This window comes from Heterocephalus glaber, unplaced genomic scaffold, assembly GCF_053883595.1.
Source record: "Heterocephalus glaber isolate CG9 unplaced genomic scaffold, H.glaber_assembly_v1.0 deba00000071, whole genome shotgun sequence".
Classification (NCBI taxonomy): Eukaryota; Metazoa; Chordata; class Mammalia; order Rodentia; family Bathyergidae; genus Heterocephalus; species Heterocephalus glaber.
The window spans coordinates 10858722-10883044 of NW_028258137.1; the positions used below are offsets into that span (position 1 = coordinate 10858722).

The 24323-nt window shown below is 36.4% G+C and overlaps 1 long non-coding RNA gene and 1 pseudogene across 1 annotated transcript in view; both read right to left on the reverse strand.

Annotated features, from left to right (window-relative positions):
- LOC147830602 (uncharacterized) overlaps window positions 1-24323 on the reverse strand; it is a 626443-nt gene that overhangs the window by 316885 nt on the left and 285235 nt on the right. The window lies entirely within an intron of this gene.
- On the reverse strand, window positions 9697-12842 carry LOC147830605 (isopentenyl-diphosphate Delta-isomerase 1 pseudogene; annotated as a pseudogene).

A 24323-nucleotide genomic window follows, 5' to 3' on the forward strand; every position in this document is an offset into this window, starting at 1 on the left:
TTTTTATCCAGTTTTAGGATTAGTACAATGTTGATTTCCTAAAATGAGGGAAAAAGTGTTCCTTTTCTTTTCTGCTTTAAATGTTTGACATAATTCATCAGTTTAAATGTATATGAGCCTGTTGTTGTCATACAGGTAGGTTTTCAAGCTAGGAATATACTTTAATAGGCGCTACTCAAATTTTGTATTTCGTCCAGAGTTAGTTTCATTAATTTGCCTTCCAAGGTACTTCTTAGAATTTGTCAAATTTATTTCAAAAAAGATTTTTGAAATATGCTTTCTATATTTTTTTAAATTCTGTAAAATCTGTGGTAATGTCTCCTAGGTCTTGATATTTTAATTTTAAAAATGTATAATTGATACTGTGTAATAGGAAGTAAAAGTCTAAAGGAGCAGAGGAAGTGGGAGGGGTAGGGGAAAGGAAAGAAGGGAAAAGAAAAAATACGAGAAAAGGAAAAAAATGGAAACAAAGTCTCTGTAAATAGGAAAGGGTGGAGGGGGTGAAGGGAGGGCAGGGGAAGGGGAAAAAAAATAAGCACCAAGATACTCATGTAATGCTACAAGATCCCAATGATGTATGTAAATGTATTTTATACCTAAAATGTACCAATAAACTCAACGGGGGGAAAAAAGAAAAGTCTCTTTTATTTTAAAAATCTTCCCAGGCTTTGTGAAAAGCATTTATTACGCATTTATTCAGATAATCATATTCTTTTTCTCTCATAACCTGGCAATACAGATAAACTGATTCAGTCACAAATGTCAGAAACCTTGCATTCTGTTTTTCAGTTTTTAAATTTTGTATTAAATGTCTTTATTGGTTAAGGTACTAGTCATATATTCTAATCTTCTTACATCAGCTTGCTAAATTGCCTTTGCGGGATTGTTCATTGTACTAAATGTTTGATAGTTAATATCCTCTTACTTTTTTAAATGCGTGGCTTATATTGTATGATCCTTATTAGTTTCCTAACATTCAGCAATTTTATCTCATTTTCTCTTGAAATGTATTTTCAGGGGTTTATCAATTTTATTATTCTTGTCCAAGAATCAACTATTGGTCATGTGTGATTGTACATGGTGTAATGCCAGCTACTCAGGCAAATGAGGCAGGAGGATAGCAAACTGAAAGCCACCCAGGGCAATTTATTGAGACCTCAGCTCAATGGGAGAGCACTTGCCTAGCTTGCATGAGGTCCTGCGTTCAATCTCCAATAGTACTAAAAAGAAGATCAACTATTGGTGTTGTTCATCCTATGTTATATTTTATTGGTTTTTTATTAATTTCTGCTCATTAATTTCCCCCTTATTTCTTTTTTCAGGAGATTGATTTGGTGCCTTAACTTCATGTGCTGGATACTAAAATCTGTCACCAAGTGCAGCCCCTCATATGGCAAATTTACCTTAAAATTGTCTACTCACCAGCACCAAGACTAGGTAACTTATCCAAGAGATGAAAGCAAACTTTCATATTTGCTTAACTGTGAAACACTTATCTTTCTCTAGAATTAAATCTATTTGTATATTCTTGATATATCAGCTTTCTTTTTTTTTCTTTGGTACCAGGGATCAAACTCGGAACCTTGCGCTTGCGAGACAGGCACCAAAACCACTGAGGTAGATCCCCGGCCCTAAATCTATTTGTATATTCTTAATGCAATACACTATAAGGTTTTCTCCCCCCCATGGGAAAAGAGTTGATTTTTTATTTCTCTGGGGGTTTCTCAGTATTAGAAGAGAGAAAATATTTCCTATTCTCTTCCATTCTCACCAGAAGTAGCTCTCCATGGTGATATTTTTAATGTAAAATTAGCTTTCCACTTTTTGCTAAAATGCAAGCTTGATTATGACATTCTGATAAGTTTGTAACTCTGTCCTTTCATTTGTTTAGAAAAGTGAGAAGATAAGTGAGAATAATTAGTATCATTCTCTGTGATTTACTGATGATAAATATGTCTCGGTACACTGTAGAACTGTCTTGTGTTGTACAAAAATGATTAATTACCCCCAGTGATTGATAATATTTTTGCAATAAATGACACCCTGCCATGCACTCAGTCAGTTTAAGGAGATCAGATGTACAGCCTTGACAAAGATGCTTGTACTCTTTCCTGGCCACACTGCACAAAATCACCTGACAGACCTCCAGAGCTCATCTTCTCAGACTCCTACCTTTGAAAACTTCTGAAAAGCTGGTATTTTTCTTCCTAGGTATCTCTTGAGGTAGAATTTTTCCACTGTCCTTAAGAAACTTTCTCTGCTTTTTTTAACCTGGTGGTAAATGTTTTTTAATTATGTATTTTTAAATCTCTTTCCTCATGTCCTGTAATATTGTTTTCACTTACAAGTCCATATTTTAATTGGACCTATGAAGTTGCATATTTTACCTTCTACAGTGTAAGCAAAAAAATCACACTCCATGTTTACAACATGTTTCTATTTCATTAAAATCTATTTTGGTTGTCTTTTTTTTCAAGTACACATTTTATTTCTTCTCTTTTTTATTAGTATATATTTGTGATACATAATGAATACATTCATCATGGGGAATTGGCACATAAACATATCACATCTTGATCCTTTTTACTTAATCTTTTAGGTCGCTAAACACATGAACTGCCCTAAATTCTACTTGACCTGAATTGTATCTTTTCATTCAAAGGGGCACTAAATTCTATAATCAAGAGTAATTTATTAAAGTATCTTTCTGCCAACACACTCAATCCATCAATCTCTTGCTCTTCTATGTAGAATAATCACCATATTGTGATATATTAGCAAGTCTCATGTTTATGAGAATTGTAAAAAATATATAATAAACAAGTTTTTAAACTAATTTTCTCTATTCTTTAATTTTCATATGTTTTTTCATAGTTTTACAAAATTTGATTCCATTTCAGAATTTGCCCTTACATTGGGAAGAAACCTGTACATCTGTGAAATGTTCCAAGGTTCTCTTTGCTCAGTACAAATGCTGAAGGTCAATCTTCCTCTCCCTGTATTTACCCTCCAGAATCTTGTCCAGCTGTTTTCTGATCAGGACCCCAGGACAACCAAGATACATGGCTATTTAACCAGTAATTACAGTTTTGCCCAACACAAAAAAACTACATTCATATCCTGCAACAAGTTGTGGTTTGAAATAATCCTTGCATAAATCCTTTTTTTTAAGTTTATTGGTACATTTTAGGTATAAAATACAGTTACATTCATCACTGGGATCTTGTACCTTTACATGATGTATCTTGGTTCTCATTATTTCCCCATTCCCCTGCCCTCCCTTCACCCCCTCCACCCTTTCCTATTTACAGAGCCTTTGTTTCCATTTTTTTCCTTTTCTCATATTTTTTCTTTTCCCTCTCTCCCTACCCTACCCTTCTCACTTCCCCAACGCTTTAAACCTTTTCTTCCTATTTCACATTATCAATTATATCATTTGAACTTTATTTACACTTTTAGTTTTTCACACCAAACTATTCAGTATTTACACATGTGTGTCCTATTTATTTCACTTAAGAGTATGGCCTCAATGTGCATCCATTTAGCTATAAATGTCTCTAGCTTCTCATTCTTTATGGCTGAGCAGTACTCTATTTTATAGAAAAACCACATCTTCTTTATCCAGTCTCCAGTTGATAGGCATTTGGGCTGTTTCCAAGTTTTAGCTATTACAAACTGTGCTGCTATAAACAAGGGTGTGCATATATCACTGTGGTATGATTCTTTTAGGAAGATACCCAGCAGAGGGATAGCTGGGTCAAATGGGACCTCTAACCCTAGTTATTTGAGGTACCTCCATATTGATTTCCACGGTGGTTGCACAAGTCTACACTCCCACCAACAATGGAGAAGGCTTCCTTTCTCTCCACAGCCCCACCAACATTTGTTGTTTGATTTCTTGATAGCAGGCATTCTTTCTGGAGTGAGGTAGAATCTCAGTGTTGTTTTCATTTGCATCTCTCGAATGACCAGTGATGTTGAACATTTTTTCATATGTTTATTTGATGCTTTTACTTTGTTGGCTGAGAAATGTCTGTTCATTTCAGATGCCCATTTTTGAATTGGGTATTTAAATTTGGGGGGTCTGATTTTTAAAAATTCTTTATATATTCTAGTTCTTTATATATTTCTTTGTCTAAGGAACAGCTAGTAAAACTTTTTTCTCCCATTGTAGGTTGTCTCTTAGCTCTGTTGGTGTTCTCTCTTGTAGTGCTGAAGATTTTTAGTTAGATGAGATCCCAGTTGTTGATTCTCTGTGCTAGTTCTCATGCTACTGAGGTTTTGTCCATAAAGTCTTTTCCTATGCCAGTGTCTTCAAGAGTTCTACCTTACCTATCTTCCAGCAAGTTTAGTGTTTCTGTTTTAATATTTAGATCTTTAATCCACTTCGATCTTAGTTAAGTGCATGGTGAGAGATATAGGACTAGTTTTAATCTTTGGCAAGTTGAATCCCAATTTTCCCAGCACCATTTAGTAAAGAGGCTATCTTTCCTCCAATGAGGGTGGTTGGCTCCTTTGTCAAAGATGAGGTAGCTGAGTGTGTCTGGAGTTGTTTCTGCATCTTCTAATCTATTCCACTTATCCTCGGGTCTGTTTCTTTGCTAGTACCATGCTGTTTTATGACAGTGGCTTTGCAGAATAGTTTCAAGTTGGGGATTGTGATACCCCCTGCCATGTCTCTGTTGCCTAGAACTGCCTTTGCTATTCTAGGTCTCTTCTGGTTCCAAATAAATTTTTGGATAGTTTTCTCTAGTTCTGTGACATATACTGTTGGGATTTCAATCAGGATTGCATTGAATCTGTATAGCAGCTTTGGAAGTATGGCCATTTTCACTATATTGGTTCTTCCTACCCAGGAACAAGGGATATATTTCGCTGATATCCTCTTCAATCTCTTTTTTCAAAGTGCTGTAGTTTTCAGTGTAGAGGTCTTTTGTCTCCTTTGTTAGATTGATTTCTAGATATTTCATTTTTTTGGATGCTATTGTAAAAGGAATTGTTTCCCTAATTTCTCTCTCAGTGAGTTTGTTATTTGTGTACAAGAAGGCTATTGATTTTTGAGTGTTGACCTTGTATCCTGCTACTCCACTGAATCTGTCAATTAAGTCTAGAAGTATTTTGGCAGAATTTTGGGGGTCTTCTATGTAGAGTATCATATCGTCAGCAAATAATGACAGTTTAACTTCTTCCTTTCCTATTTTTTTCCTTTTATTTCTTTCTTTTGTCTAATAGCTATGGCTAATATTTCCAGAACTATACTGAACAGGAGTGGTGATAGTTGACATCCTTGTCTTGTTCCTGATTTTAACATGACAGTTTTCAGTTTTTGACCATTTAGTATGATGTTGGCTGTTGGTTTTTCATAGATAGCCTTTATTAGCTTGATAAAGACCATCCATTCCAATTTTCTGTAGGGTTTTTGTCAAAAAAAAGAAATAAATGGCTCAAATTCATGCAATTAGGAATGAAAAAGGTGAAGTCACAATAGACCCAGCAGAAATCCAGAGGATCATCAATACCTACTTTGAGAAACTGTACTTCACTGCTGAACTCTACAAGACATTTAGAGAATATCTATTGCCACTACTCTTTAAACTCTTCAATGAAATTGAAAGAGAAATAATATTTCCAAATTCATTCCTGGAAGCAACTGTTACTTTGATTCCAAAACCAGGGAAAGACCCAACCCAAAAAGAGAACTACAGGCCAATCTCTCTAATAAACATAGATGCAAACATCCTCAATAAGATACTGGCAAACAGAATACAGAGGGTCATTAAAAAGATCATACACCCTGTCCAAGTTGGATTTATCCCAGGGATGCAAGGATGGTTCAACATACATAAATCAATAAGTGTAATATATTATATTAACAGACCCAAGGACAAAAACCATATGATCATTTCAATAGATGCAGAAAAAGCATTTGACAAAATCCAACACCTTATATAAATTCTTGATGTTCCAAAGTAAGGTGAGCATATGCCTGTACTCTCAGCTACTCAAGAGGCTGAAGCAAGAGGATGGCAACTTCAAGACCAACCTGGGCAACTATGCAAGATTTTATCTCAAAAAAATTTTTAAAGGGAGGGAGACCTGGAGATGTAGTTTAGATCTACAATTATCTAGAATGATCTGTTGTAATTTAGATCTAAAGTGAGCCCAGAAGGCTCATGTGTTTGTAAGGTGATTGGTTTATGGGGGAGCTGTAGGAGGAGGAGGTCTGGCCAGAAGACTCATTAGGAGGAGGGATCTGGTCAGAAGAGGCAGTAGCTGGGGGCATGACCTGGGTGTATCTCCCTCCCTGACCTCTCCCCTCTCTTGTTTCCTGGCCGCCATGATGCAAGCAGCTTTCTTCTACCTGGGCCTTTCCACCATGCTGTTTGTGCTGTGGAGCCAGCTGACTAGGGACTATAACCTGAACCAAATTAAACCTCTCCTCCTTTAAATTGTGAGTGCTAAGACAGTAGCTCAGTGATCAGAGTGGTTGTTTAGCATGCATAAGGTCCTGGATTCAATCTGTTTTATGATTTTTTTAAAAAAATCCTTGATTCATTAAGCATTTTCAATCCATTCTTTCTATTGCAAGATAATTGGTTCTATTAGTCACAAAATAAATTAGAAAATTGGGATGTGGTAGTGAAGGCCTGTAATCCCAGCACTCTAGACATTTAGTGTTTTAGCAAGACCCTGTCTCTAAATAAAAAAATGAAAAAGGGTTGGGGATGTAGCTCAATCCTAAGACCCTAGATTCAATTCCAAGTACCACCAAAAAAAAGTTAGAAAAAAAGTCCTATGATGTGTGTCCCCAGTGAGAAATCATTGGGACCAGAGGACAATGTTGTTTCTCATAGCACTATCTTACTTTCCTCATAGTGGTCCACCCCCCTTTCCAGCCCTATATCTGTATCCCACACACAGAGATGCCTTTTGCTGGATTGTCTTCCTACTTCATTGACTGATTACTAAGGACTGGGATCATAGGGAGCTCTTTGGAGATTTAGGATTTCTGCAGTTAGGTAGATCCCTATACTATCTAATTTGGGGATTCAATATTAAGAAACTGACTTATGAATGTAAACTTCATTAGCAAAATCAGTTTATCAAAATAAAAGGCAATAGCTTAGCCTCCATTTGTAGACTAGTTTATTTTTTAATCTGCTTCAGAAATTGAGGAGGAACAAGGGTTTCTGTAATTTGTATCCTTTAACATTGGAACAATAGTTAGTTCTTCTTGTCTGAATACTTCCTTTTCAATGACTTCCCACAGCACCAGGAATACAATCCTATATGACCTTATATAGTCTGGCCATGTCATCCTTGTCTGTGTCACTTTCTGCACCACACTCAACCACTGTCATTCTTGTGATTTTTTTTTTTGTACCAGGAATCAAACTCAGGGCCCCACACTTGCCAGGCAGGAACTGTGCTGCTGAGCTATATCCCTCGCCCCATTGTCATTCTTGTACTGAATATGACAGGACTTTTGTGCTTCGGAAAATTAACCCAAAAACTAACCCTAAAATTTTAACAAGCAAGGCTTCTTGAAATCACTAATTATCTCTTTAATAAGACTACCCTAAAAAAAAAAATAAGACTACCCTGGCCAACCTTTCTAAAATGGCCTTTCACCTTCAGAAACTGTCTACAATAGAATCTGTGTTTATTCTTCAGTTTTGTTCATTTGTTTGTTCTTCAGTCTCTCTCCCATGAAAATACCAAGAGAACAGAAAATTTGGCAGTCTTGGTCACTTTTCTATGCCCACTGTCTAGAAAACTTACACATGGTCCATACCCAATAAATATTGTTGATTGCAATATTGAATATCAATAACTGACACATTAATGGAGCAACCTCTATGAGCTAGGGACCTTGTTAGATGTTTGTAGCATTTTTAAGAGCTTTATTGAGTTAGGTATAAAGTGTATTCATTTAAAATCTATGACTCTATTGTTTCTAATATATTTGGAGTTGTGTAACCATCAGCATAATCTAATTTTAGAACATTTTCTTCTTCCCAAAAATAAACTGTACCCACTGGAAGTCACTATCCACTCCATTCCCTTTTTAGTCTACCACAATGTGTGGTTTTTGTCCCTATGAATTTGTCTTTTCTGGACATTTCTCATATATGGGATTACACAATATGTAATCTTTTGTGACAGGCTTCTTTCACTTAGCATAATAAGGATTACCTGGTTTGTAGCATGTTTCAGCATTTTACTCTTGTTGATGTTGAAAGATACTTCATTACCTGGATACGTTACATTATGTACATACAAAATTTGATGAGGTTGTTTACATTTTTGGTTTTTAACTCGCAAGATCATACGTGGACAAGTATTTTCATTTCTTTGAATAGATACATAGAAGTGGAATTCTTGGGTCATGTAACAACTCTTATTTTAAGGATCTGCCAAACTGTTTTCCTAATTGGCTTTTGTGGATTCCAGTATTTCCGCAATCTTACCAACATATTTTTTTTGTGTGTAGCCACTTGGCTATGAAGTGGTGAATCATTGATTTTGATCTCCAGTTCCCTAATGATTAATAATACTGAGCATCTTTTCATGTGTTTTTTGTCCACTTGTATATGATATCATGTCTATTTAAATTCATTCTTTTTTGTGTGTTTTTGTTTTGTACTGGTGATTGAACTTAGGACCTTAGTACTGAGCTGCATCCCCACCTTTTCTTTTTTTTTTTTTTAAATGCGTTCTCCCTAAACTGCCCGGCTAGGGCTCAGACTCATGATCCTCCTGCCTCAGATTCACAGAGTGCTAAGGTTACAGGCACACACTCCATTGTGTATTGTATAATTGGGTTTTTTATACTTTAAAAGTTATTTACATAAATATTTTTGAGGATTTTGATATTAGATATGTTTGCAAATATTCTTCCATTCTTTGGATCATCTTTCTTGTGTCCTTTGAAGAGCAAAAGTTTTTAACTTTAACTTCATCTTATCAATCTTCTCTTTTATTGGTTGTATTTTTGGAGTCATAGCTAAGACGTTATTGTCTAAGTCAATATCATAAAGATTTCTTCTAAGAATGCTATGGTTTTAGCACTTACATTTAGGTTTAGGATCATTTATATTTAATCTTTATGTATGGTATGAAGCAGGGATCCAAATTCATTCTTTTGCATACAAATATCCAGTTGTTCCAGCACCATTTGTTGAATAGACCATTCTCCACTCACACTCACACGCACACACACACACACACACACACACACAGAGACACACAATTTTCTTAGAATCTTTGTCAAAAATCAATTGGTCATAGATGTACAGATTTAAATGGACTCTTGATTCTATTACATTATTCTATATGTCTATCCTTACACCAATATAATATCTTGATTACTGTTGTTTTGTAGATGTTTTTCAAATTGGAACATGTGATTCCCTAAACTTTGCCTTTCTTTTTCAAAATTGTTTGGGCTATCTGGACTCCTTTCCATTTCCATATGAATTGTAGGATTTGCTTATAAGTTTCTGAAAAAAAATCAGCTGGAATTTTGATAGGCATTATCTCAACAATTTTAAATCTTATGATCCATAAAAATGAAATAACTTTTCACTTATTAGATCTTCTTTAATTTCTTCCACCAACATTATGTACATATCTTATACTTCATTTTTAAAATTTATTCTTAACTATTTATTCTTTTTGACATAATTGTAAATAGAAAATTTTTCTTAATTTCCAGTTCAAATTATTATTGCTAGTGCTTAGAAATACAGTTGATTTCTGTGATTTTTTTAAAGGACATTATTATTTATTTAGGCATTCACATTCTATGTATTTTCTCATGATCAATAAACTGACTCAAATGATTTAAGTTATCCCACCATTTAAAGAGAAAAGTCTACAATAATTTTAAACCACGGAGCTAGTTTAACATCGCCTCTGGCTGCCTTTCTCATAAATTCTCTTAGTTCTTCCTTTGACACATAACAATAGCTTTTAATCTCATTGGGATCTGGATTTAAAGTTACATTCTTCCTCACAAACAAAATGTAATCGATTTCATTTTCACCCCAGATACTGTCAGACTGTGCCTTGCAGTGAATTCGTGTTATATAATCAATTTCTTCTGGTGAAACCTCTTCCAAGGGAATTCCTAATTCAGCTTTTAAATGCTTCTGGCTGCTCTTCTCACAACAATGGCCTCATTTTCTTCAAGCTCACCTGGATTATTTAACGGATGACTACAACAAGTGTTGGTAAAACAACCTGGAAAGGTAGTTTTAACATCTGATCTCTGCTGTAGCAGCAGCTTATTCTCAGTGTTAAACAAGAAGACACTAAAAGCTAGATGCAATAATCCTTTCTCAATGTTTTCATTTAGGTAACAATTCTTCTTGGTGTCAGCTCCAATTTTATGGTCAATTTTCATCAGTAAGAATACACATCTCTGCCAGGAGTTGAACCTGTTGCTTATCGAGATGGTTGATATTTACTTCGGGCATTGTTACAAAATGTCTTAAGTGCCCCAGAATACTTGCTTAAGAAGGACTCTGCAGCCGGGGATTTAGCTCAGTGGTTCCACCACCTGCCTCGCAAGTGCAAGGTCCCAAGTTTGATCCCCGGTACCAAAAAAAAAAAAAAAAGAAGAAGGACTCTGCAACTGGGGAAACGCCTGAGGGACACGGCCAAGATCGCCCAGCGGCCACCAGCCAATCCTGCTCTCTGTACCCGCAGGCGCGCCAGTCAGCTTGCGGCAGGCGGGGATATGGCTGCCGATTTCTGTGATCTTGATGAATTTGTATATTACTAGATGCTTTGTAATTTTATCTCTAATCCTCACAAGAATAGTGCACAGAGTGTTACTATGCCATCTTTACAGATCCAACCAGGAATAGAAAAGAGGAACTCAGCAATTTTGAGAAATTGAGAAAAGTGTTTGATAAAGGTAGAGAGCTGTAGATAGGATAAACATATTATTCATGTTCTAATATGTCATGCGCCCTTCAAGTAGCCTTTTTCTCTTTAATCTTAGCAAATTAGTCTTAATATTATCTATGAATAAATAAAAGTTTTGACTATCTGTACACCTCCAATATGTCACATTTCTCTCACTGTATAAATCAGCAAAGTAATAACCAATTGTATTATTCCAAAATGACTTCATGTTTAGTAAAATGTCCTATATGATTCATTATTGAAGAGTAAAAGCTATCACTTATGTCATAAGAAAATCATTTTCTCTAGTACAGTTAAGTCTTTTTGAAGGGTTAAATATAAATCATGCTCTAAAATGAAAGGAAAAAGGGAATGAATTATTAAACAACATTTAAATATTTTTAATCTATTCTTGATTCCATTTGCTTCAGATTAAATGGAATTCTGCATACCAAGATAGTTCATAGAATGAAGGGGTGTGGCATGCCAGAAAAACTGAAAACTAATAAAAGACCACATCACAACCTTGATAGGAAATAAATTGAACTTTTGTTTTCACAATTTTTATTTCAGGAAATTAGTAATCCCAGATTCCAAATTCCAGATAGTGAGGGACTCTACATGGTTGTGACATCAAATTTGAGAAATATTTTATTTCATTTAATTTTATCAGTTCTTTAAAGCAGCTTGTTTTATGCAGCATTCACATGAGAAATATGATGTGGCACCACTTAGAATAACAAACAAATCCCTTGGCTATATCTACTTCTTCATTGTATGGCTACTACAGTCCCTTGGAAAAGGAAATGAGCTACATTACAATTTCAAAAGTAGCCAGAGATTGAAAATTAATGCATCAAAGAACACGTTGTTTTGGCCTTTTATCTAAAGGGCAAGTGCAGACAAATGAGAATGAAGAGCTGTGTGCCATATAGGGATTTGCTTCCTTCACAAAACTCCAAAGAAAACAGTGCATTCAAATGATAATGAAGATAGGGCCTGGGTGTAGATAATAGTGTATTAAACTGGGATGAGCTAATTGTGCATTTTCATGTGAATCAGCCTCCTGCTAAGACTCATTAGGAATGCACATTAAAGATATGGACGAGTGTGCCGCCTTTTAATCAAGTGTCTTATTTCTAACAACACTATTAGTATTGTGAGCATTCTGGTAAGTGAAATTTTTTACTGAAATTTAATTGTACAGCCTGGAAATTTGGTTCCATTTCAAAGCTGTAAGAATATCTTCATGTAAGGGTAGAATGGGGAGATGAGGGAGGAGAGAGAGTAGACCAGAATAGGAATTGATCAATTACTTTCTTTTCTCTTAAAAACTAAATAAGCTGGCCTGTTGAGTTGAATTCTTACTTAGAATACATGCAAATCGCCACAAAATATCAGTCTACAGATGGTGCCGAGGGAATGACAGCAGAGACCATCGCAGCAATGCTTAGGAAAGTGAAAAGCATTTCTGCAAGAGGGTGATGGAACACATGGGGAGCCCAGGACTCCTGCCATTGCCCCGAATGAGTGATGTACAAGGCAATCAGTATCTAGAAGAGCAGAAAAGTACTCATATGATTATGATTAGACACACAACCAGAGAGCAAAACAGGATCAAGCTCATTAAGAAATTGCAATCCAAGTGGGTCAGGGTCTTAATTATTTTCTTCATTGCTGAGATACAAAACCCAACACCTATAACTCTAAGAAGGAGAGGATTTTTTTTTTGTATATCCTTTCATTGGTACATTTTAGGTGCACAATATAATGACATTCATCATTGGAGATATGCACCTTTACATACTCTCTTGGTTCTTATTTTTTCCCTCTTCCCCTGTCCTCCCTTCAACCCCTCCATCCCTCCCTATTTACAAAGACTTTGTTTCCTTTTTTTCATTTTCTCATATTAATTCCATTCCCTTCTTTCCTTTCCCCTACCCCCCCCATTTCTCCCTCCCATTTGCCCCTTTTCTTCCTATTTCATATTATCTATTATACCTTTTAGTCCTTATTTACACTTTCAGTTTCTCACACCAGAGAAACTATTCGGTATTTACACATGTGTGTCCTATTTATTTCACTTGAGTATCACCTCAGTGTGCATCCATTTAGCAATAAATGTCTCTAATTTCTCATTTTTGATGGCTGAGTAGTACTCCATCTATAAAAAAAAAAAAACCACATTTTCTTGATCCAGTCTCCAGTTGATGGGCATTTGGGTTGTTTCCAAGTTTTAGCTATTACAAACTGTGCTGCTATGAACATGGGTGCAGATATATCACTGTGGTATGATTCCTTTAATTCTTTGGGGAAGATCCCCAGCAGGGGAATAGCTGGGTCAAATGGGACTTCCAGTCCTAGTTCTTTGAGGTAAGGAGAGGATTATTTTTGATTTGCAGTTTGTAAAGCTTTGAATCCATAGTAGGCTGCCTCCAAGGCAAGGTGGCATGGCAGAAGGGCATAATAGAGGAGAAACACCTCGTGGCATGATGGCAGGAAGCAGAGAGAGAGATCAAGGGAGGAGGGAGGAAGATAGAACATTCCGGTCCATGTCCCAAGTGACCCACTTCCTCCGCCCAACATCACATTTAACTATAAGTTCAGCAGGGCTAGGGATTTAGCTCAGTGGTTCCACCACCTGCCTCGCAAGCTAAGGACCCGAGTTCAATCCTTGGTACCAAAAAAAAAAACAAAAAACAAAACTATAAGCTCAGCAGTAGACTAATCCACTGATGAGTTTCATGCCCCCATGATCCAGTAATCTCCCCAAAACCCCACTTGTGAGGCTTGGAGGGGAGTATCTGGCTATAAACCCTACTAGTTAGCCTTTAAATTCTAAATTTTTTGCAGAAGGTTCTCCTTTTTCTCCGAATTCATACGATATTACACTTCAAAGAGACAAGTACTTAAATTTGGTTGCATGTGATTCCAAAGTGTTCAATGGAGATAAATTTTTGTAAGACTACCACAAAAGATTTATCTTTATTTTACCAAGTTATGTCTAAAATACTGCAGTCATTTCTGTGGTATTTGGAGGTAATGGTGTGTTGATCACATATCACTGCCCAGCTCTCATTCCCAGCACCCTCTGGAGAGTAGGTGATCACCCCCAGTGAGCACACTGCTGGTGGACCAGAGAGGGAGGATCAGAGGCTGAAGTTGTCCCTATGAGATTTCAGGGAAAGAAATCAAGGCAATGCTTCCTACTGCAAGGAACCTGGGATAAAAAGTAAAATTTGTCTCTCTTCCATCTTGGGGAATTGTTTGTGAGCAGTCCCAAGGGCATGAAGCCAATCTGCTTCTTGTGATCTTTTTTGGTTTATTTTGTTTTTCACAGTGCTGGGGATGGAAACCAGAGCCTCATGCATGCTAGATCAGCGTCCTACCCTTTAGCTACACTCCCAGCTGCTTTTTGTGACTTGTAGAACAGCTACTCTATCATGTAAATCCTGGTGGCTTCCACTTAGCCAGGACCTGTATCTGGAACATGCCACTCAACTCTTTGGGGGAAAAAGAACAGAGAGGCTTCTTTGGCATACTGTAGGAAAGGGTCAGGGTCTGTGTGCTCATTCACTCTGAGTCCACAGGGAAACATCATCCCTCCACCACCTACTAATCTGCCTCTGCAGGGGAGTCTGTGGCATATTAAGGTATGAGAGCTACAATCATAACTGGGTTTAAGAAATTTGTAATTTGGGGGCCAGGGATTTAGCTCCGTGGTTCTGCCACCTGCCTCGCAAGCGTGAGGTCCTGAGTTCGATCCCCTGGTACCAAAAAATAAAATAAAATAAAGAAATTTGTAATCTTCTCTCATGTGACCTAAGAAAAAAGATATCAAACATATATAAGGTTAGAATCATGAAAAAATAAAATTTTTAAAGGATTTCAAATTATAAAAGCAACTATGAGATACAAATTGAAATCTTGAGAAAAGTATGACTTGATCCAAGAGAAAAATAATCTCAACAGACATAATTACGAAAGAGACTGGAGTGTCAGTTGAACTCCTGCCTTTAAAATAATATCACTCCAGCTTATTTTATAGCTGTAGTCTACCTTACTTAAAATATTTTACTACTTCTTTACAAGTTATGGAAAAATATGGAAAGAATTTTAATTCATCATATAAAACTAGCCTTTTTGTTTTTGCTAATGATATTAGAGATACTTAAATCCTATTCCGCAAAGTATACAAATAAATTTCAGGGAGAAAGATATGAAAATTTTTCAAAGAAAAAATTTTTTAACATATTGAGGAGAACTTCTTAAAATAACCCTACTTTGTGACATAATAGTTTGCCAAAACCTCTATAACCAAAACAAAGAATAAGCAGTACACTGAGGAAAGCATTTAGAATAAGCAGGACAAACAAAAAGCTAATACTACTAACACACACTGAGTTAGTCTAATTAGTAAACGTAAATTAAACAAACAATAGAAAACTTAGCAAAGGATATTAGCAGGCAAACTACAAAGGACACACAAATAGCCATTAAACACAAAAAGATTTTCAGTATCAATAGGAATTCAAATTGTGTATCATAAATAAAATATACTTTTTTTTGTACATATATACTTGATATGCATCATCTTTCCCATTAGTTTATGATTCTTGAATCATGGAAATATATGTTCATAAGAAACTTCAGAATTAAATGCTCCTTAGATTTAACTGAAGATTTAAAGAATGTGAAGATGCCTTGGCTGGGTCTGCATGGCACTTCCTCTTCCTGAGTGCTGACTAGGCAGCCTCTCTAGATATATACCAAACTAGATGAGGCTTAAAGAAAAGCCTGCTTTATTTTGCCATCTGCATCTTAATCTTTTTCACTCATTAGCTTACCCAGAGTTTAAGATATTTATAGTCTTTTTTTTTTTTGGTATCAGGGATCGAACTCGGGTCCTTGCACTTGCGAAGCAGGTGGCAGAACTGGGCTAAATCTCCGGCCCTTGCATCTTATATAGTCTTAAATCTTGTTTAAACCAATTTCTCCAAAAATTACATTTTTAAGGAGGTTTGCATGGGTTATTTCCTCAGCCCAAAGATCAACCATTTTTAAAGGACAAACAAAGTTTAAAGAACAGTACAATTTACAAGAATCATATGGGCAGTAATAAGGCATATGCTTCCAATTTATATAAAGAACTGTAGAAAAGTAAAAGAACACAAGCTTTCTAGTCAGACCTGAATCCAGATCAGATTGGGCCCCTAGATCACTGTGAATGCTCCTCTGTCAACTGCCAAATTTGGGAAGTAACAGTAATTACCTTGTTGGTGGTACCTACGCATTAACTTTGTGAATGTATGTGTGCATACAATCCCTGGTCCACCTACTCATGACTGTTGAGGATTCAATATGTGGTAGTTACTATTATTACTATTAAGGTAGTAATTGTTCATATATAGTGGCACTGTCTGATAATAACTCCCACTTAGGATTAAAAACAGATGACACTGTATTTGATTTTATTACATTTATATTAAATATTTAAAGAAATGTTGGGCAGAAAGACTAGACAAGTCCTAGGGGGAAGAATTAAGACCATTGTTGGCAATTACCAACCCCATTCTGACTCAATAAAAGGGAAATTTTACACTTGCATAAGTATAGAGTGAGTGTTTCTAAAACTGGAGTTTTTCTTTAATGGAAGATATGGGACTAGATAATGTAAGCTTTAGGATATTTTCCTCCTGAGATTCTGCTTCTATGCCTTGCTCTCTGCTAGCAGCTAGTTAAGGAGAGTGTAATATATGGACAAGAGAGAAATAAGACAGTCCTCCTAACTCAGAAGATTACAGCCTAAGAAAGAATAGCAAATCTGAACAATTAAATGTAGCTAGTAGTCACCATATTGGATAATACAAATTTCATGGGTTTGGATCTAATTAAAATCCCTAGGTCCCATATAAATTATAATTTTATGGATTTCTGTATAGACTTTCTTAAATAGCTTTGTCATTTTCAAAGAGATTTACTAAAAGCAGCTCAGCCATTTGTTTTTCTAAATCCCTTGTTAGTTTTTCTAAGCATTTATTTCACAACACTTATGACCATAATATCTAAAATTATAGTGTATTTCCCAAATCAAGGACTAGATCTACCTACATATTTTCAGATTTATTTTCACATTTACTTCGGCATTTTCAAAAATTCTTTAGTCTGCTTTTCTGATTCTTCCTAGGAGACACTTATGCTTTAATAGAAAATATGGACAGCAAGAACACAATCAGAATGTTCATTGTTCTTAGTGAACTCCATTCCCATAGCTTCTTCATACCATGGTCTGCTCAGCAAAGGCAAGGCAAAGACACTATCACCTTTGGTTACTCCACAGTGTCAGTGTCTCATGGAGACTCAAGTAACTAGATGCTAAGAAATGGGAACTCTATGATCAGTCACAGTGGCTTGTTAACATAGAAGTTCTCTATGTGAAACAGCAAACAAAATGGGGCATGGCTACAATAAAATAGAAGAAAATTAGGACTTCCAGTTCAAGGAAGCAAGTATAACTATGTTTTATCACCAAATTGTTTCTGAACTTTTAAGTCAGGCCATTAGTCTAAATTTCAAAAAAGAGGAACCACAAATATCTCCTTAATGAGACTTTTATCTTAACAAAATTTTGATTGAAATGCTCACATAAGACCTAAATATATTAGTGAATGAATCACATTGATGACAGAATCTTCAATAGGAGATTCAGAATAACCATTTAAACTTTTTTAAAATTATGTTTCTTTCACTTTAGCTTCTATTCACTTGTTTTATTTAATTTGAGTTCCAGATGTAGTTTTGCTTCTTTCTCAAATTAGGAAAATTCACCTGGGCATGCCCAAGTAGAATCCGTTTCTAAAGGAACAGTAAGATGTAGATAGTAGACAAAATGCAGCAATTATCCAGGTACAACCTACAAGAAAGGAAAATCCTGTTTTTATTTTGTTTGTTCTCTTATGGAAGAACCATTACAACTCCCATAAAAATATTTCTTTGTAAATGTTGTAATGGAAGAATAAAGCAGTGGTTTTCAATAATCACCAGACATAGGCTACCAGATTATAATGTATAGAAAAGTCCACCATCATTGAAATAAAAACTCCATGATTAGAAAGAGGAGATGGGAGATTGTTGTCATAGTCTTAGTTACCGATTTAAAATATCTAATAGTCTCTCTCCAACAGTAAAATAAATCTCATGTAAAAATAAAGCCTCATTCAGTGGGAACTTTAGCCACCCCTCAAGTGGCTAAATCCTTGGTACAGTAGATATTATATCAGTAACATGCTCTGAGACACTTTCCTTCATAACATTTATCCCTGTTAGAACTTATGTGGATTTGTGTTTATTTGCCTAAGGTCTTATTCCTTCTTAAGTGATTCCTTATTAAGTGATTGCTTATTAAGTGATCATCACAGTGACCACAATACCTGACACATGTACTCAGTATATACAATGAATTAATAAATGCTATGTATCCATCACCTTTTGTTACCATTTTCATTTCCCTCATTACCTTGCAGGTTTTTAAAGATCTAATAATCTCTAATTTCTCATATCTCAAACTATCCTGAACACTGGTGTCAATTATAATTTCCTAAAACACAAACATATCACATCATACTTCAACTCAAATGTTTTCGAAAGTTCTTCATTATCTTGAATCTAGGCCTGCCTTTCTCAGTTGAGGTTTGAGGAGATAATTAAACCAAATGCCTAGGCACCCATTGTATGTAGTAAATGAATTCCTCTTCTCTGCATTTAGGGTGGTGATGGCTATGGACCATTACCTTTGAGAGAGTAAAGAAAATAATCAATTTATTTTATATAATGCTCAGTTCTCTTGTGGACCCACCAATGAAAAAGACTAGGTCCGACACCGAATCAGCACGCTGCAGACAGGCAGGTCTATGCACGCCCTACCAAGGTCCCAAGGTGCGCGGAAAATGCCGAATCACCCCGCTGCAGACAGGCAGCCACCTGGTTCCACATTACAAAGACTCAGAGGACACCAGATCACTAGACCAAGGTACTGAGTCCCGCTGCTCCCGGACGAAAGGTAGGGGCTTCTGAGCCACCTTCCCACTGCTCCTGGTCCAGAGGAAGGGGCTTCCTGGTTACCATCCCTCCCGCTGCTCCCAGCCCAGAGGAAAGGGCTTTTGGGCTACCATCCCTACCACTGCTCCCGGCCCCTGGCCCACCTCTCCCAGCTCAGAGGAGTTAATCCGTGCAAGTGCTAACAGCCCCCTGCCAGAGTCGAAATGAGAAAATACGTAAATAAGTCTCAAAACCAGACTTCCAGATCACCTACAGCAACCTCAAAGGGAAATGAGATGGAATACTCTGATACTCAACCACCTGGACCCACTGAACTGGCAACAAAAGGGGATCTGGAAAAAAGGAAATCAGAAATAATTTCTCAGATAACAGGAGAAATTGTGACCCTAGTGCAAGACATGATTAAAAAATCTAGAGAGGAGCTCAGGAACATGATGGAATCCCAACATAAGAAACAAATGGAATCCATAAAACAGATGCAAATAGATTTCCAGGACATGAAAAACTCCATTGAAAGTCTACACAGCAGAATGTGCCAATGTGAGGACAGAATTTCAGATATAGAAGATAAGATTGCAATTAGTGACCAGGAAAAGAAAAATTGCTTCAAAATTTGAAGGGAACATGAGAAATCAATCCAGCAGCTGCTAGATGATGCAAAGAAGAATAACATAAGACTGATTGGGCTCAATGAAGAAACAGAAGAGAGTGGAAATGACATTAAAAAAATCTCTTCAAAGAAATAATGGCAGAAAACTTCCCAAGCAGGGGAAAAGAGCTTGACATACAGATAAGTGAGGAATATAGGACTCCAAATAGCCTTGATCAAAAAAATCCACACATACGCATATAATTGTTAAGATTTCAGAAACACAACAGAAGAACAAAGTTCTACAAGCAGTTAGAGAAAAGAAACAAATCACATACAAAGGAAAGCCAATCAGAATCACAGCAGACTTTTCAACACAAACCATCAAGGCAAGAAGATCTTGGAGTGACATATTCCAAGCCCTAAAAGAAAACAGCCTTCAACCCAGATTGATGTACCCTGAAAAACTATCTTTCAAATTTCAAAATTGATGGAGAAAGAAGATACTTTCATGACAAAGAGCACCTTAGGAACTTCGTGAATACCAAACCAGCACTCCAAAGAATTTTACACAATATCCTAGGAACAGACATTGAGGATCACAACCTCAGGAAGCAAAGCAGAATGAACCCATCTGGCATGAGAAGAAATTAAATGGAAAGGGGGAGGACCCCCAAAAAAGAAAAAGTCATGGCAATGACAGTCAATACATTCCAGTTATAACCATCAACGTTGATGGTCTCAATTCACCAATCAAAAGAAATAGACTGGCAGAATGGGTCAAGAAGCAAAATCCAACAATATGCTGCATACAAGAAACATACTTCATTCAAAAGGAAACTCATAGACAGAAGGTTAAAGGGTGGAAAACAATACTGCATGTGACAGGAACCCGAAAAAAAGCAGGAGTAGCTATCCTCTTGGCAGATCAAGTAGATTTCAAACCAACACTGATTAAGAGAAATGAAGACTTATAAAGACTTATATACATCCTTATAAAGGGAAGAATCCAAGAGGAAAAGATGACAATCATAAATATCTATGCACCAAACACTAGTGCAACCAACTATATAAAACAAATACTAATGGACATGAAAAGTCATATATGCACCAATATAATTGTAGTGGGGGAACTCAACACCCCACTGTCACAAATAGATAGATCAACTAGACTAAAAATAAGTAATGAAATACTAGAACTCAATTGAACTCTTGAACAAATGAACTTAACAGATGTTTACAGAGTCTTCCACCCCACAAAATCAGAATACACATTCTTCTCAGCTGCACATGGGTCATTCTCAAAAATAGACCACATACTCGCACATAGAACATGTTTAAGTAAGTGCAAAGGAATGGAAGTTATCCCCTGTATATTATCAGACCATGGTGCGATGAAATTGGAGATCCATAGCAAAAGAAACTCAAAAAATTTCATAAACACATGGAAATTGAACAACACACTTCTGAATAACCAATGGGTCACAGAGAAAAGTAAAGAAGAAATCAGACGGTTCCTTCAATTAAATGACAATGACAATACAACATATCGGAATCTATGGGACACAATGAAAGCAGTCTTATAAGGGAAATTCATAGCAGTGAATACGCATATTAGGAAAATAGAATGAGCCCAATTAAACAACCTAATGCTGAACCTCAAGCTTCTAGGAAAATGAACAGCAGGACAAACCCAAAGCACATACAAGGGAGGAAATTATAAAGATCAGAGGAGAAATCAATGCAATGGAGACTAAGAGAATGATACAAAAAAATCAATGAAGCCAAGAGTTGGTTCTTCGAAAGAATCAACAAAATTGAAAAACCCTTAGCCAACCTTGTCAGAAAAAGGAAAGAAAAGGCCCAAATCCATGCAATTAGGAATGAAAAGGGTGAAATTACAACACACCCAGCAGAAATCCAGAGGATCATCAATACCTTCTTCCAGAACCTATACGCCAATAAGATGGAAAACACAGAAGAAATGGACAGATTCCTAGATACATATGAATTACCAAAGTTGAACGAAGAAGACCTAAAAATTCTAAACAACCCAATATCAACCAAGGAAATTGAAAATGGAATTAAAAACTTACCAACTAAGAAAAGCCCAGGTCATGATGGCTTCACTGCTGAATTCCACAAGACATTTAGAGAGGAACTGCTGCCACTACTGTTTAAACTCTTCAATGAAATTGAAAGGGAAGCAATACTCCCAAATTCATTCCTGGAAGCAAGCATCACCTTGATCCCCAATGCAGAGAAAGACCCAACTGAAAAAGAGAACTATAGGCCAATCTCACTAATGAACATAGATGCAAAAATTCTCAATAAGATAATGGCAAACAGAATGCAGAAGATCATCAAGAAGATCGTACACCCTGATCAAGTGGGATTCATCCCAGGGATGCAGGGATGGTTCAATATACGAAAATCAATCAATGTAATACACTATATCAATAGAGCCAAGGACAAACACCATATGATTATCTCCATAGACACAGAAAAAGCATTTGACAAAATCCAACATGCATTTATGATAAAAACCCTACAAAAAATTGGAATAGATGGTCTCTACCTCAAACTGATAGAAGCCATCTATGAAAAACCAACAGCCAATATCATACTCAATGGTCAAAAACTGAAATCCTTCACACTAAAATCAGGAACAAGACAAGGATGTCCACTATCACCACTCTTGTTCAATATAGTTCTGGCAACATTAGCCACGGCAATTAGACAAGAGAAAGAAATAAAAGGAAAAAAGATAGGAAATGAAGAAGTCAAATTGTCATTATTTGCAGATGACATGATACTCTATATAGAAGACCCCAAGAACTCTACCAAAAGTCTTCTAGACTTAATAACCAAATTCAGTCAAGTAGCTGGTTACAAGGTCAACACACAAAAATCAATAGCTTTCCTCTACACAAATGACAGACTCACTGAGAGAGAAATAGGGCAAATAATTCCTTTCACAATAGCATCCAAATAACTGAAATACCTAGGAATCATCCTAATGAAAGAAATCAAAGACCTCTTCTCTGAAAACTATGGCACTCTGAAAAGAGAGATTGAAGATGATATCAGAAAATGGACAGACATCCCCTGCTCCTGGGTAGGAAGGATTAATATAGTGAAAATGGCCATACTTCCAAAACTGCTATATAGATTTAATGCAATTCCAATTGAGATCCCAGCAGCATATTTCATAGACCTTGAGAAAACAATCCAAAAATTCATTTGGAACAAGAAGAGACCCAGAATAGCAAAAGCAATTCTAGGTAACAGAGACATGGCAGGGGATATCACAATCCCCAACCTACAACTCTACTACAAAGCTACTATGATAAAAACAGCATGGTACTGGCAAAGAAACAGACCTGATGACCAGTGGAACAGAATAGAAGATGTAGAAACAACGCCAGACACACTCAGCCATCTCATCTTCGGTAAAGGAGCCAAACACCCTCACTGGAGGAAAGATAGCCTCTTTAATAAATGGTGCTGGAAAAATTGGGCTTCAAATTGCCAAAGATTAAAATTAGACCTATATCTCTCACCATGCACTAAACTAAAATCCAAATGGATTAAAGATCTAAATATTAAAATAGAAACTCTGAACCAGTTGGAACAGAGGTTAGGTAGAACCCCTGAAGACATCGGTGTAGGAAAAGATTTTATGAACAAAACCTCAGTTGCCCGTGAACTAGCACAAACAATCAACAAGTGGGATCTCTTCTTATTAAAAGGCTTCTGCACAGCAAGAGAAACCACCAGCAGTGTGAAGAGACAACCCACAATGTGGGAAAAAATCTTCACCTGCTCTTCCTCAGACAAAGGTCTACTATCTTGAATCTATAAAGAACTTAAAAAGATTAGACCCCCCAAATTTATAGACTCAATCCAAAAATGGGCATCTGAAATGAACAGACATTTCTCAGACAAAGAAGTAGAAATAGCAAATAAATACATGAAAAAATGTTCAACATCATTGGTCATTTGAGAGATGCAAATGAAAACAACACTGAGATTCTACTTCACTCCAGCACAAATGGCTGCTGTCATGAAATCAACCAATAATAAATGCTGGCAGTGCTGTGGGGAAAGAGGAACCCTGCTCCACTGCTGGTGGGAGTGGAGACTGGTGCAACCATTGTGGAAATCAGTATGGAGATACCTCAAAGAACTAGAACTGGAAGTCCCATTTGACCCCGCTATTCCACTGCTGGGGATCTTCCCCAAAGAACTAAAAGAATCATACAATAGTGCTATATGTGTAACCATATTCATAGCAGCACAGTTTGTAATAGCTAAAACTTGGAAACAGCCCAAATGCCCATCAACTGGAGACTGGATAAAGAAAATGTGGTTTTTTTTATAAAATGGAGTACTCCTCAGCCATAAAAAATGAGAAATTAGAGACATTTATAGCTAAGTGGATGCACATTGAGGCGATACTCTTAAGTGAAATAAATAGGACACATGTGTAAATACCGAATAGTTTCTCTGGTGTGAGGAACTGAAAGTGTAAATAAGGACTAAATGTATAATAGGTAATGTGAAATAGGAAGAAAAGGGGCAAAGGGGAAGGAAGTGGGAAGGCTAGGGGAAAGGATAGAAGTGAATGGGATTAATATGAGAAAATGGAAAAATAGGAACAAAATCTTTTAAATAGGGAGGAATGGAGGGGTTGAAGGGAGGGCTGGGCAAGGGTGAAAACTAAGAACCAAGAGAGACTATGTAAAGGTGCAAATTTCCA